The sequence below is a fragment of the Betta splendens genome, chromosome 14, assembly GCF_900634795.4.
Source record: "Betta splendens chromosome 14, fBetSpl5.4, whole genome shotgun sequence".
Taxonomy (NCBI): Eukaryota; Metazoa; Chordata; class Actinopteri; order Anabantiformes; family Osphronemidae; genus Betta; species Betta splendens.
Window position 1 is genome coordinate 1,630,511 of NC_040894.2, and position 14,294 is coordinate 1,644,804.

A 14,294-nucleotide genomic window follows, 5' to 3' on the forward strand; every position below is an offset into this window, starting at 1 on the left:
TGGACCAATCGGTGACACGCGATCACTGAGTCACAGCTAATTAGAGACTTCCTCTGGGCCACGGCGTATGAGGAGCGCTGACGTTTCAGTTCTGAGCTGCATCTGAACCAGAAAATGCAGCCGGCAGCAGTTCACCATCCTCTCAAACTCCCCCCAGGTGTTGCTTTGGCTCAGTGTCCATAAATTCACCTGTAGAAAACGTAGTTTCCACTTCAGGCGTGAAGATGATGATGTTGATCACATGACGAGGCCGCGAGAACCAGCGACAGGCCTCACGTCACACACATTTCCAGTTCGTCAGTGGTTTCAGCTGCTCATTAGCCGTCATTACACCTGTGAACATGCAGCTCATTCAATGTGCACCGACAGAATCATAAACATCAACCACCAATTTGCTGCCCGTGCACACGCCTCAACATAAACATAAATCATGAATGACGTGCGATCTGGTTCCCGCAGGCAGGTTTCTTCAAAGCCTTTTTCTCTGAACAGGATTAAGTTGGTTTTGTATCGATGAGTCAGACGTGAGAAAACAAGATGGAGGCTGATTAAAGACAACCACGAGCCAGAGATGGAATACGATAAGAGCGTGTCATGTCAGGTGCTTCATGGTAACATGGCTTCAGTACTTTGATTTATGATGTGATTCAAGGCATTCTGCACACGTCTCGGTGATGTGTGATGTGATGTCACACAGACAGTTTTTTGGTCTAGTTTTCCTAAAAAGGCCTTTTAAACCTGTTCTGCTATAAAAAGCACAATAAACAAAGGTTTACAGATTATTGAGAACCGCTCTCCAACACTGCGCTGCTGCTTCGTCGCTGGTCCAAATCCTTTGTAAACGCTCTTTTCAGACTCCTTCCCTTCATCCTGGAGGAGGATTTAACAGGTGAAGCCAAAAGGAAATAAAAGCTTTCACCTGGATTTCAGGGGGTCCTTGGACTCATGACAACAGCATGCTGTTGTGCGGCCGGTGTGTGAACGCTGCACTTTGTTTTGACTGGAGCCGTGGGAGAAGTGCTTCCTGCCAACGAGGCGGCGGCGGCGCGTTGATGGAGCAGGTTACAGGCGTCAGTCAGTAGAAACACAGCTTCCAAACACACATGTGTGATGAACAAGAAGAGAGAGAGAGGGGAGCGAGAGAGAGACAGAGAGAGAGAGGGAGAGAGAGAGAGAGAGAGACAGAGAGAGGGGGAAAGGGGGAGAGAGAGAGAGAAAGAGAGAGAGAGAGACAGAGAGAGGGGGAAAGGGGGAGAGAGAGAGAGAGAGAGAAAGAGAGAGAGAGAGAGAGAGAGAGAGAGAGACAGAGAGGGGGAAAGGGAGAGAGAGAGAGAGAGAATGCGAGTGTGTGCGTGTTCTGGGTCACTTTCTCTGAATGGGTTGTGATGAGTCACTGCAGGTTCTGTTCATTTCCAACCAGACCTTGTCAGGAGACAGAAACAGACAGAAAATCTGGCTCGAGGCTGAAACGACGCCTCCATTGTCTTTGTGCAATTTGGATTTAGCTTCTATTCAGAGGCACTGAACTCAGACTAAATCTTTTGGGAAGTCGCTGCTGTTCGGGTCCACGAGCTTTGCTGACACACAGTCGACGGGACGTGTTTGAAGTGGCCGGTGTTTGAACGGAGAGTTCTGCTGGTCACAGCTAAAGCCCAGCGCTGTGGACCCGGTACCGGTGGTTCTGTTCCTGCAGCCACCTCTGTTTGCTTAAATCACAATTTAAGGGGAAAAAAAAGAAACCCGACGGTTCCTCCTGGACCTGCGATGGTGAAACACAGCCGGTTCCGGTCGGACGGACCTCTGCCTGGACCGGCCTGAGAGAGAACGGGCCGACGGCGCCAGAGCTCCTCACACAAAGTTACAGCGAGATGGTTTTCTTCCAGTTTGATGTCAGACTCCTCTCAAATGATCAGACCTCTGAGTGAAGCGTTCAGACCGTTTGCAGATGTTTGGTTCCGTGGCTCTTACAGAAGTCATGTGGTCTGCTTTCATGGAGAGAACGTCGGACTCGCGTCACACGCAGCCTCTTAATTAGCCTTTAAACCAAAACAATCTTTATGACTTGAACCGAAGCTCTTTTCTCGCCTAAATCAGGACACAGCTGCACTCGAGTCTCTACTGACGCCAGCGGCCGAACGGGTCACGCGGCGCTGGTCCAACAACCTGCCTCCATCCTCAGCGCCGCGGGTTGAGCCTCCTGTCAGTGTCATTGCTGGAGGAGCAGCTCCTATAGTGTGACACATCTGCCACTACATAATATTTATTTAGATTTTAAAGTTAGAAGCATCTTTGCATCTGTGGTTTCTGTGGCGCATAATGAGCAGGTATTAGAGTATATTTATGCATCTGATGTGGATTTGACAGGAGTTGACAAAACACTAATTATTGTATGAGCTGCTCAGATCTAGACACAGAAGCTAATCATAACCCGGCTACATTTAGCAATTGATCTTAAAATCCTGCATCTAATTACAAACTAAAAGGAGCTGAGTGTTGGCACAGTTGCATTTAGGGAAACAGCTAATCTATCACTTTAGGCACTTCTGAGAGTCAGACGTATTTACTATACTGCCCTAATACCCCATCATCAATTCCCTTTGTGAGCGCGGACTGTGGCGGCTCACAGGCTTAAAACAGGCCGTTTGAGCCCCGTCGCAGGTGGAAGCCGTGTGCGTCAGGAGCCACAGCAGAGCGTGAACAGGTCACGGAGCCGAAGCCGAAGCCGAAGCTTCAGCAGCAGCAGCGCCGCTCGTCCTGGAGCAAAGTGCAGAAGCGCTCGCTGACGTGCACCCGGCGCTGCGCCCTGCGTGTCCAGGTGGGTGCATCCAAACAGCAGGATTAGGTCTGCGCTGCATCAGATCTGGCCTCCTCCCAGTTTAACCCGCCTCCCGCTCCCTGGAGCTGAGCTCACGGCCTGAACGAGGTCCACTCAGGTGTGTGAATTAGGCTGAGGAGCAGAGTGACAGGAGCAGGACTTACACTAAGTCCATGTAAGACTCCGCTCCGTTTCCTGTCTTTGGCTCTTTTTTTACAATTTAACAATTGTTTTCACCACCTCAACATTTATATTATTTTTCCAAGTGTTCTAGCCTTGAATCCTTTCTTCCTCTTTGCCCTCTGCTCATTTAAAGCTTGCGAAGGGATCATCCAGGATCTGCATGCGATGGCTTCAGCGAGCCCACGTGAATAATTCAGACGGGACTTCACTAACGCTGCCGAAACAGCAGCAAACACCTGAATCTGACGCAGCATTTCTGAAAGTTCTCAATAAATAAGAAGCACAAGAAGTTTTTTAACAGCCTTCGATTTAAAATAAACCTCCACACAGGTTGGGAACCAATATCTGAGTCATTGCCCAGTATTCAGCCCTTAAAGGACACGAAGCCCCAGACTGTGGTCGTGTGAGTGTTAAACACATGTGTACAGATGTTCATGTTGGAGGAGCTGGACTGGAACCCGGGGGAGGCAGATGACGCCCACCCTGAGCTCAGCCCCCGTGAGTCAGACTGAGCCGCGTCCACTCATTACAGTCTCTCACAGCACACTGCACTCCTTTACAGGAACTGCATGTTTCAGCACGTAGGAAACTAATAATTGTAATTGAGGCACGTTAACAAGAAGAGAGTCGCAGGAGGTGGTTGAGGTCAGTGAAGGACAAGGGGGTAAAACCACACCCAGGACCCGTGGAAGCTCGGTTTGAAGTGACAAAAGCGTGATCGTAACTCAGTTTCATATTAATGCAGATGTCTGTGAAGCGACTTTCTTTAAAGCAGATTCATTCAGTTTCTCCTGAATAAGTGCTGATCAGGATCTCAGGTGCTAATGACGAGAGATGTAGTTCAGCACCGATTTACACGAGTTGTAGAGAAATCTCAGTTAATTCATGTTTTCATTGGAATTGGTCTATGAAACGCTCCACGCTACCACTTGGCAGCGATTGTTGACATTTTTCTTTAATTACATGCAATTTTCTCTTTAGGAGAGAAAAGCAACCTAAGCAAGATTAAGTCACGCCGTCGAGGCTGAGCTTCGCAGAGCGCAACATCAAAGGAAGACGAGAAGCGACTGGGAACGGCCGCGCTAATGATACAGCTACATAATCTGATGTAATTACACGTGTGGAGGGAAAAAGCGTCTCACGGCCCGTCCCGGCGCTGCCGCCAGGAGTCCAGAGGCTCTGAACCCCAGCTTCAGGGAACAGGTTGAGGTCGTCGCTGCTCAAACGTCGGCTAATTCTCCTGCACATGGAGCCGAGCGGAAGCTTCCACGTCCAGTAAACGCTCATTATTTCATTTTCGAACCCGACTCAGTCCCACACGTGCTGCCTCCGTGTCCTCCAGGCGTCGTTTACTGACGGACAGCAGATCTAAACTCTGCCGCTCTGAACAGACGAGCAGTTTCTACGCTGCGGTGTTTTAATGTGAGTCCAGTCCTCGTTCTGCTCTACCGCTGCTTATGCGCTCAGGGGCGTTCAGTCAGAAGCGAACAGACCTCTGGTTGGAGGCATCCTCGTCCTCGGTGCAGACTCACGCCGTCCTGGTGGACTTTTCCAGGCTTTCGTGGGGTACAAAGCACAGCTTTGATGTCACCATATATCTTCCTGATCTCCCTGGCTCCACTCTGGCCTCCGCTACCTTCAGGTTTTACTTAAAGCACCAGCAAACGTCCAACTTAGAGCCAGGCTTATGGAAATTGGACTTAATATACTGCTTTCCCCTCTCTCCAAGTACCTTAACAGCCTGTCTGAGTGGGGGAATGTAATTCAGCACAATAGGTGTTCAACCAAGGCCAGCGCTGAGGAATGTGTGCTAAGGAACATGTTCTGCCACATCTGGTTCCGTAACAAACCGTCCACCGGTGGGAAGGTTGAGCATTTTCAACCGAGCTGAGATTTTGTTTACAACAACTAGGCCCCAATCAGGTGGTTCCTGTCTCTTAAATGGCCCTAAAGTCAGTTTCCCAATTATCTCAAATAACAGCAACGAATGAGGAGTTTGCTGAGATGTACCATTAAACAAATGGGTTGCATCGATATGAAAATGGAAAAGCGAACATATTTTGACACGCTTTTAATAGAATAGTATTCAAATATTGTCAACTTGTGTCTGAGACGCTGTGTGTGCAGCTGTCTGAGCTTCAGGCGACCGCACCAGGAAGCGACACCGCTGGTGAACAGATAAGAAATGAAAACACTGTGGAACAGGAGCAGCGGCCGCCGCTTCGGACCTCGATTGGACAGAGTCAGAGCTGCACAGAACTCGGATCAGCACACGCCGTTTCATTCCAGCCCTCCCTCGGTCCAGTTATACAGCGGGTGATGCAGACTCGGCCAAACGCTTTGCATTAAATCACCTTAACAGAGCGTGGACGCGAGGGCCGCGCCGCCGCTCATCCTCTGCATTTGAATAAAAATGCACCTCGACGCAGAACCAACAAGAGGCAGAAAAAAGAAGAAGAGAAACAGGAGCGGTGAAACATAAGCTGGTCTCTTCTTGATATCCATCCAATTTATTCCGCCTGTCTGTCAGCACCCTCATCCATCTGTAACATGAAGACAATGATGAAGCTGTGTTTCGTTTGGCAGCTGTGGCCTCTTGTCAGGAGTCGACTCCTTTGCATGCAATGCAGACGATCCGGCCTCACGTTCAGCAGGTACAGCGGCTGATGGGCGTGAGGCGGAAGCAGGAAGAGGAGCAACGACAGGCGAGAAACAAGACGGGAGTGAAAGAACCTGAGAGAACGTCGCGCAGAACCCAAAAGAGGACGCGACTGAGACTCACAAACACAAACACGACCGCGATGACGCATCCGAGTGTTGAGAGACCGACGGCGAGAGTTTGGACGGCTGACAAAAGCAGCAATTCATTACATCCGAGGGTGAAAACACCCAGAGGAAGAGCGGAGCACGCCTTCAGCAGCAATGTGGCCCCGAACAATCAGCACATCCGCCTGCGCTCCATTCAGCTGCACCGCAAAGGTAACAAACAGGGCAAACGCCGGCTACGCCTGCGTGAACCTGGACCTGTTCATGCAGCTGCTGCTGCAGCTGCTGCTGCTGCTGCTGCGGATCAGGCTTCCTTATAGTAGCCAATCAGGCACTGAAGGAAACACATCCAGGCTTCAGGCCGTTCGATGACGCAGGACAGAGCTTTTCACCACTGACCACACATTAACTCAGCTTCTGCTCGGCGGCGGGTGAACGATGACACTCCATGAAAGCGGACACTGACGGACTCTGAACAACAAACCAAAGATGAAGCATCTAATGATGTCCACGCGGTGTCTGAGTGGAGGATCAAGGTCTCTCCAGCAGGAAAAAGACCACAGATGTGCACAGTATAGATTTCTATGCACCTTCACGCATCTGTGCACACATTTAACTGGGCACCAGTGACGTTCCTGTGAACCACTGGCGATGAGCACAACTGCAGGTCTGTTGGTGTTTACACACAGTTTTGGCCTCACTGCGTTGATCAAAAAACTATTAGCAAAGAAGAGGCTCGTCTAAAACACACAACACAGTGTGTGACAGTTATGTGGAGATGAAGCAGATGTGGACATCAATGAACAGACATGGAGAAACAGAGACACAGCAACATCAGAGCACGTTTGAAGGCAGAGAAGAGCAGCGAGATTAAAATGACAATCAAAATATGCTGACAGACGAGTTAAAGAGCAAAGAAAACAAGGAAAAAGTCAAAAGAAGGCAAAGTAAACGAGATAAAAGTTTAGGAAGAGAGACCGGATTAGCAGAGGAAATTAGAAGACTGAAAAGAGGAAGATGTGAGAGAGAGCGAGAAAGAAAGATCACAACAAAAAGGAGATAAAATAGGCCTGACACAGAAACATGAAGTGAGAGAGAGAGAGAGAGAGAGAGAGAGAACACAAGGGGGGTTGAAGAGAAACAACACTAAGCCAGGAGGAGAGTGCCAGCTGTGTTTATCTGACCTTTGACCCCAAGGCCACTCCAATCTGGACGAGACCTGGATCTGACACAAACAGCGCAGCGTGGCAGCAAACAGTGGGTCGCTGAGCCACTACTTCACCTGATTAAAACAGAGCAAAGGTTAGAGCCACCGACCGGGACACACACCTGGAGCAGAACCGGAGGTCCGACGCGTCGCGGGGCCATCGTTCCCCCTAAAGGGCTTCTGTTGGCGCAGCCTCCACTTCAGACACGATATATCAGGTAACAGGAGGCTCCTGTGCAACGACAGAGGATTCAATGTCTTAAACCCTTCATACTAGAAAAATGACAACTGGGGCTTTAAATAGTGAATCTGGACCCGCAGCCAAGGAAAGTCCAAGTGTTGGAGGACGTCGCTTTTGGACAAACGTCTGAGGCCGACACAGGGTTTACGTTTAATGGATCAGCTGAGGCTTTTTATGGGTTTAAAACAATGTCCTCACTTGATCCAAACGTAAGCAAGGAATCGCTGTGATCACAAAAAAAAGGACTGAAAGTAGATCACTGAAAAACTGCAGGATTTTTAACATCTCCGTAAAACAAGCACAAACATAAAATCAAGGTTTGTGAGCTAATGTCAAATAAACTGCAGACCGGGCCTGAAAACGGCGTGCAGCCGGGCCTCGCTTCATTCTCTCCCTCATTTCTTGCCTTCTCATCTCCTACAAATCCACAAATCCCTATTTATTCTCTTCTCCTGCTTTCAGCTCCAGCGCTCATTGTCTCTGCGCTGGTGAAATATGTCCAGCTGGATTTAGCGTTTTGCTCCTCAGCACTCAGCTCAGCAGCCCAGGAGAGAGCAGCTGGCTTTAACAGCATGAGGAAGGGGGGGGGGGGGGGGGGGGGGGGGGGGGGGGGGGGGGGGGGCTGGGACACCAAGCGGATCTGTGAGAACTGGGTCCAGGCTGCAAACAGGTGCACGAAGCAGCTCCTCAAGCAAAGCTCAGCGGTGGAGGTTCCAAGTCCAGAACCAGAGACACAGCAGACGGTCCGAACCGAAGAAAAGGCCGAGATGTGTGGGATTAAAGGCCTCGCTCCTCAGATGACAGCACTCACTGAACATGTGGAGTCCACAGGGACGTGTCACAGGCTCTAATCACACCTATACTTAACATATTAATTTGGCATTTGGGGATTAGCTGGGTAAATTACAGTGGCGACTGTTCATTTCTGTGATGGATGGAGGAATGAGTCACAGCTCGGCGCTGCTCAGACTGAGACAAACACAGATTAGAGGCTTTACCTGCTGCCACACAGGTAGACGTCAAACACCGCGAGCGCTCACACCAGCAGACGGCAGCTTAAAAATACACTATTAGCTTTAATCCAGGAGCTGCAATCGCTTTGAACCCGGGCTCCCACAAAAATAAACTAACTGCTCAGAGTCTGTTCAAACAGTCTCTGCATCAGCGTCACACAAAAACAAGGGAAAGAAGCATCGTTTCGCAACCGCCAGGTTCATTATTCAACTTTCTGGAATTTTACACTGAAAATACCACCGACGCGATTGAGTAGGTTCACTTCCAGTAACACACAATTAAACTTAACACTTTACTGTTTTTCTTTTACATTGAAAAAGATAAATACGACATGGAAAAAATATTATACAAATGTTTAATATTTTATATTATGTATAATATTTTAATATTTTCAGATTTACATATTATTAAACCGCAAGTTCAAAATGGATGCGATACGACTATTCATCCCACAGTTTGCAACAGCAGTAGATACAAAACAGAATTAACTGTGCAAACAAGGTTTTGTAATAAGCAAATATGAAAATCATAAGGATAAATTGAATTTCCATAAATGTTATTCAGGTTTCAAAATGTGCAAAATGACACATGGGCTGTTTCTTAGTTCCTGTTTTTGGATCGATCGTCGTCTGGAGGCTGTTGTTCGGCCTGTTCATCGTTGTGGGTCTGACAGGTGGTCGCAGCCATGAACCGTTTTTAGATGGACCTTAAATATCAGCATCCACAGACGAGCAGCTGTTGCCTCCGGTGCTGTGACAGCGGCTGATCTGAGCCGTCCATTATGTCTGCATGACACCACACGGCAGCTACAGTAAACCGGTGGACGGGTTCATAATAAATGAGCCTGTTACAAAGACAATGCTCGAGTTACAACACACATACCCTCACATGCAAAGACAAAGAGACGCACACACCCTCCACACACAAACACACACCCCTCACCCTAATTCCACAGCAGACTTCTGTGTCTGCTGCTCTTAAACACGAATTAGTCACACATATTTGCATCTGTACACAAACCCGCCCAGCAACAAGCATAAGAGGCGTTCAGGGTCACACACGCGCACACACACGCACACGCACACACACACACACACACACGTATGACCTCACTGGCAGTACACGCATGTGCACAGCTCCTCACAGACACGTGAAGGCGGGCGACGCGGTACACGTGAAGGCAAACACACACCTCCTCTCCACTGGTGGTCCTGAGCTAAAGCTCCGCGTCCTTTGTCTCCTGTGGGAGGCCCACACAAAAGCTACAAGCTGACGGGTAAACAGGCTGTCATGTTGGGACAGACCTACCTGAGAAAGGCTCTCACCGTCTCAGCCCCACCTGGCTGCACCCTCCTCCCACCGCCTCCCACCGTGAGCGCCTGCACTCGGGACCAAAACTACCTAAAGACATTTGTTAATGCAAAAGCCACAAGTTGCTCCCGTGTGTTTTGGTCTTTGTGGACACCGGGAAGCAGTTATGATCAGTGTTCACACATCACAGGATCCACTCAGATTAAACACAAACGAGCTGGCGCTCATGTCATCACACCCTAAAAAGCAGCAGATAATTGGTGGCAGGTTTTAGTGGTTTCTGTCATTGATTCAGACGCTTCAGATCAGAGGCAGCGTGAGGGTCGTCTACTGGGAACATAAACGTTACGGATGCAGCAGAATAAGGAGCAGCAGATAATCCAGATGACCTAAAGACAGGGGGTGTGTGGTCAAATGACTCACTGCTGCTGCATCTAATTCTCTGCAGCAGCTTTGGACCAAAAATAGCTGCATCCCTGCTCCAGTTCAAAGTGAACATCGATCGCATCGTCGTGGAAACCGACATGCATCATCTGTATTAACAAATACTGGGAGAAGCCAAGATATGCGCGCTTTGGGCCGGTGACGTTTGGTTTGATGTGTTTTATAGTTCGCAGGCGTCTTAAGTGCACGGAGACGAACGCGCACAAGCAGCAAATCCCCTCCAACTTCAGCCTTTTCCAAACAATTCAAAACATTTGGGAATTAAGTCTCGCAGCAAAAGACAAGAGTCTAACAAAAGCCACCCACACCTGCTCCATCACCGACAGCGCTTCTACGGGTTCCCTCCAATAAACACTGGCAACGGGAGCGACGACGGAAGGAGGAGAGGAACCAACGGCCGACAGTGAGACTGAAGCCTGGACGCGAAGGCTGCACTGCTTTAAATGAGAATCCATTCTAATGTTTAGAGCCTCGACTTCAGTTTGAGCAGGTTGGACACCGACCGTCTGACACCCAATGCAACTGTGCAAACAATAAATGTCCTTTTGGAAAAGTGAAGGAAAGACATTTGAATGAGACTTTTAGTGAATCCTATATAAAAATGTAGCATGAAGCCAAAACACGCAGTGGTGAGAAGTGTCCAGCTGTTAATATCATTGAATGAACGCTTAATGAAGGTGTGACGACGCTGGAAATGAGGTTTTTGAATCTGTGTCTGTGTTAAAAGCAACATTTTGAAACCTTATTTAAGAAGCAACGAGACGTTTAGTTTGACGGGTTCTTTCACTTTTACTTTGCATTGCGTTGCATGAGGCGAGTTTGTCACAAACTTTTCTAGTGATCTTCATGTTGTGTAACAGATTTAACTGCATCTTTTACCAGTCGCCAGCTCGACGTCAGCCATTTAAATGAACTGGGACGAGGGAGAAGCGTTGGGTTCGACTGTGGGAAAAGGCTCCGTGCTGAGGATAAGCAGAGGCTGGCTTCATCTTCATCCTCCCCTCCTCCCCCTCCCCCTCCCTCTAACCTCGCTCCGGGTCAGGCTACTGTGTGCGTCTGGAAATCCATACCTGTGTTTGTGCGTCTGGCTCAGTTCACAACATGAAGAGGCAGAAACACGTTACTCAGGCTTCAAGACAAACGTTCATATTCCTGCTACGTGTTTTAACAAAACACTTCATTTAATTTGATTTACTTTGTGTGAGAGGGTGTTTGTTAGCGTTTAAAACAATGAATTTGGTCTTTGTAGCTCCTCAAGAGGCAAAATGTTATTTTAATGAGGTTAAATTAAACATCTGGCAGAAACAGTCATCACATCTTAGCCTCTTTTTACATCAGACTGTTCCAGGGACCGTCCTAAATCGTGACTGGACACTTTTATTCGTACGTCCTCGTCCTCAGGATGTGGCGTCACATCCACGGGTCCGACCCAAAGAGCAGCCGGACCCACTCCCCTCTTTACAGAGCAGAGGGTTGTGATTGATGAACGCGGAGCAGAGGTTTGTTCCTCCACCAGCGTCTTCAGAGCAGCTCCGAAGAAGCTCCAGGCCTCTGCTCTTTTATTGGCCTCGCTAATGACTCTGTTTGTGTAGGTTTTATCAGGACCCAGAACGTGAGAAGGAGCTAAAGTGCCTCCTGCTAAAGACTCATGCACAGCTTCAGAGCAGCAGATAGCGTTTTATCTGACAATCAAAAATAAAACTGCCAGACTGAGTTCACTGCTCAGGCTTTTCCCACTCTGCGTTCCCATACCTGGATCATGTGGAATTCCCAGAGAAGGGCAGTAAATTGTCCGGCGGGCGCTGTCCTCTCCCTCCTGAATACCTTTCACTCTGAGGAAGGAGACAAGAGATATGCTGAGTTTCACCTATGTGTCCTCTGAAAAACACATTCATCATGTTTGTGAGGGAGGACGGCGGCTGAGGCGGAGCAGCATGCGTTTGATTCCCAGGCCCAACGCCGGGACTGCGGAGACGTGAAATATGTGGTTGACCTTTTGTTGACGGACAAACACGGCGGAGGCTCCAGAGCAAACACGTGGGCGGCGCCGTGCAGCTCAGCGGCTTCTCCCCATCAGTGAAGCCAAGTTCACGTCTGCCAACAACACGTCAGGTCCACGACCGCCGCTCAGACAGAAGCAAACACAAAAGGCGCTTTCAGAATAAGGGCGCGTTGTCACGGAGTCGTTTCTTCACTCAGGTAGAAAGTGAAGCGTTGACCCTGGAACCGGCCGGCTCCGTGCCACCTTCAGCACATCCAGGTCATTCAAAGGGAATTGTTGAGCTGGGTTTTTACCAGGTGACGTTGGGGATCGTCCCATCATCTGAACACCTCAGACTGCCCTGAGCACCAGGGGAACCAGGGGAACCTCATCACACCTGAACTGTTGAGCCAGAGTTGAGGATCTGAGATCTGCCTGTTTTCTACCGCTGCACTGCAACAACGTAAATGTCTTTGTGCGACGGGCAACGGCAGCTAAAAGTGAATTCCTCGGCTCAAACAATGCATTTTTCTGCTCTACTTATCTCCAATAGCCCGTTCTGGAAGCGGGAACCTCCTCACACCTGTAGAACAGGTACCGCGGCAACGGCCCGCGAGCCTCAGTCCCACGCGTGTGCTGAGGACGTGCAGCTGTAGGACGCGTATGCTCCGTGCATGAGTGTTTACATGTGTTTACACTCGCCGGGTTCAACCTCGGCCCGGCCCGGCCCGACCCGCTTCCCCTGAGTGGGCCGGTCCGGGGCCGAGGCAGCTTCTTAATCACGGCCGCCTCCTTTGTGCTCCTGCTCTGACAGTCCTTCAGCCTCAGCGCCGCCCGGCCCGCTCCCCTTTTCAGGGTTCCTGAAGCGAGACTACTAATGCGCCGGGCTCTCCGCCGCTGCCTCGCCAGCCGCCCTGAGCTGCAGCCTCCCGTGACAGCGCAGGACGCTCACTTTGTCTCCCGTGTTTGTCCAAAATAGTTTCAATATGTATTTTTGGGAACGGTGATGTTTGCATAATAAATCTTTGTGTCAGGGGAACACAAAGAGCTATAGGTCGAAACCTGGGCGGATCGATTTGGAGACTCGCTCTTCCCCTCGTTTACTCTCCACTTTCCATTCTGTCTTTCAGGCAGCTTGTTTTTCCAGCCTGCTGTCAGTAGGTTTATACAGACATGTATCAGGCCCGGAGCGGCTCGGTGCCGGGTTTGAAGAACGGCCGAGAGGGAAGCGGGGCCACAACAAGCAGCAAACGCAGCTCAGAGGAGCGTCGCTGACCGGAAAACATGACCCAGGAATCAAACAAGGCCGGGCTTTTTATTTAAAAAGACACCTTCCAAATGATAAAGGTCCATTTTGAAAACTGAAAATGTGTTTAAGCATTTGACAGATACACAATGGTTTGATCAGTTCATTCGTCCCTGCATCAAATGCAGTGATGTTCAATTATAGAAACACCCTGAACTGAAACCCATCTTCTTTGCTGCTATTTAGCGTTAGCGTCGTCAGACGTGAGGTGAGTCTAAAACTCGCTCCTGGTACATGAGGAGTTCAGTCGCTGTGCAAACTAAACGCTGCTGTAATCAGATCAGCCCCACGACAAGCAGACAGAGGGGGGAGGAGGGGGCGGACAGGCCGGGGGTGGGGGGGCGACGCTAGCCCAAACACGGCAGAGTGCTATGAGCCTCCTCCATAAATCTGAGCCGAGCGCTGCTGCGGAGGCCACGATCCAGATGTTGGAGGGAGACGGTAAATAAAGCGATCAGAATGAAAGGGGCCTCTGGTGCAACTAGTTTGGGAAAAAGTGCAGGCAAGTGATGATCGGTGAGTCTGTGTGGGACGTATGCGTCCAGCACCAACCTGACCCGGGTCCAAACTCTCCCAGTGAGTGAAATCAGCACATTAATCCCATTTGGGACAACACGGAGATTGTAACACCACAATGTGTGTAGCTCGAGGTGCTTCTGAATACAAAACAGGCCTGTTCCTCTGGATTAGTGTTTTATCATTTATAGATGCAGGTGGATTGAAGGGATAAGCACATATGAAACGCTCAATGAGGAATAAATAGCTGTGGCTTAAAATCTTATCGAGGAGAGCGAGGTGATGGTTTACGGCGTAAAGACCTTCGGCTCCGGACCTGAACTCCTGCTGGTGGCGCCTGAATCCTGCGGGACGGGTCGGTGCGCGCTCGACCCGTCGAACCGGGCCGGGCCGAACCGGGCCGGGCCAAACCGGGCCGGGCCTGAGGCAGACCTGCAGCGCTGCAGGAAGCACAGCTCAGCGTTAACCAGAACCTCCAGCAGGAGCAGATTCACTGAACCGGCCTGAACG

At 49.7% G+C, this 14,294-nt stretch overlaps 1 long non-coding RNA gene across 2 annotated transcripts in view; it reads right to left on the reverse strand.

Annotated features, from left to right (window-relative positions):
- Positions 1-14,294, reverse strand: part of LOC114869776 (uncharacterized) — a 46,219-nt gene that overhangs the window by 14,360 nt on the left and 17,565 nt on the right. For both annotated transcript variants that reach the window (XR_003788213.3, XR_008696696.1), the window contains exons 3-4: positions 11,734-11,813; positions 7,094-7,203 (exon numbers count right to left, since the gene is read on the reverse strand). This is a non-coding gene — a long non-coding RNA (uncharacterized LOC114869776). The remainder of the gene's footprint in view (positions 1-7,093; positions 7,204-11,733; positions 11,814-14,294) is intronic.